Raw genomic sequence first — 1,471 nt, forward strand, 5'->3', positions numbered from 1 at the left:
TGATCTCTCATTTCTTCTATTTCTTCCTTCAATTATTTTACTTTATCAGACTCTGGATCTTGAAACTGCCCTTCATTTGAGAAGTGACCTGTGATTAACTTGAATGGTAATTTAATGTCCTTTACCCTTTGTGTAATCCAATTGTGATAACTGACTTCTTGATTTATCACTCCTGCTCTTTCATCTGCTTCAAATCGCATGACCTTTCGCCATGCTCTTTTGATCTCTTTTAGCTTCTCAACAAAACATCCATCTTCATAATAAATGAATAATGGAGTGAGATAATCGAGTGATGGTGCTCCTCTCATGGGATGCCTAAACTGTCTTTGAACCAAAATAGGATTGTAATTGATATAGTATCGAGCTCCAATGAGTGGAATGTTGGGGAAATTGCCACAATAATGAATAAAATACTTGCCCCTAAGCCAAGAAGGACGCCATTTTATCTTCCCTCCATTTAGACCTACGACGAAATGAGTCTATTCATCTGCTTTTATGCTTTTATCAATTGTCCCCTTGAACATACGAGAAGCCAACGATAGATATAATGCCTGTAAACAACATATAATCTTTTGCCCCTTCCTTTCATGGTAGAATCTCAATGTCCCATAAACATCAGCGAGGATTGTAGTGACAGGATTCTCCAATCTCGTCTTATTTGCCACAAAAATATCCATTGCACCATAATCCACAAAATCCTCAACCTTAGGAAACAACATGACACCGTATAAGGTAAAGACCAACACGTCCATGTAAGTATTGCTCCAAATACCCTTGGGTGAGTCCTTGCACATGATTTCTTGTTACCAACCTGTCTTTCAACTCTCTAGGGTGTAATTTCATGATAGTAGAGATGGTAGTAATAGAGGTCTGATGCTCTAAGTGTTGGTATGGAGTTGTACCTTCTAGCGGTAAGCCCAAGATATGCTCAAACTCTTCTATAGTCGGTGCCAACTAGAAGTCTTGAAACCTAAAGCATCTAAGTGGCGAATCATAATATTGGGACAAGGTTGTGATAACAGGTAATTGTACCTTCACTTTCATCAAACTGAGCAAATTTCCATACCTCTTCCTAAACGCTTCCCTCTTCATGGTCTTCATTTGCTTTCCTAATCTTATCAACCCCGTCAAATTCATACTAGAGACTCTAATGTGTGTTCTTCTTCTTAATATGATAGAATTAGTTTGTTGCATAGTTTCGGATTCCATGTTAAGTCCCAACCTTTATGATATCAAACAACTCTGTGATTTCCGCTAGTACTAGTAAAAGAAATGTTGCTAATGTATATGATGCGTGAAAATGTATATGCCAAATAATAAAGCCATTTTTTATACCTTTAAGATAAGTCCAATGTTTTAAAGTCTAAACATTATACATGCAATCTCAAGGATGGATTCCTAAACCTAAATCAAGGCCACCAGATCTATGTTTCTTTTCACAGCATTTTCCAACACAGTTGAAACGCAACTA

The 1,471-nt window shown here is 37.2% G+C and overlaps 1 pseudogene; it reads right to left on the reverse strand.

Moving 5' to 3' along the window:
• Window positions 1–479: 479 nt before the first annotated feature.
• Window positions 480–1,471, reverse strand: part of LOC108344353 (uncharacterized) — a 2,872-nt pseudogene continuing 1,880 nt past the window's right edge.

This window comes from Vigna angularis, chromosome 8, assembly GCF_016808095.1.
Source record: "Vigna angularis cultivar LongXiaoDou No.4 chromosome 8, ASM1680809v1, whole genome shotgun sequence".
NCBI lineage: Eukaryota > Viridiplantae > Streptophyta > Magnoliopsida > Fabales > Fabaceae > Vigna > Vigna angularis.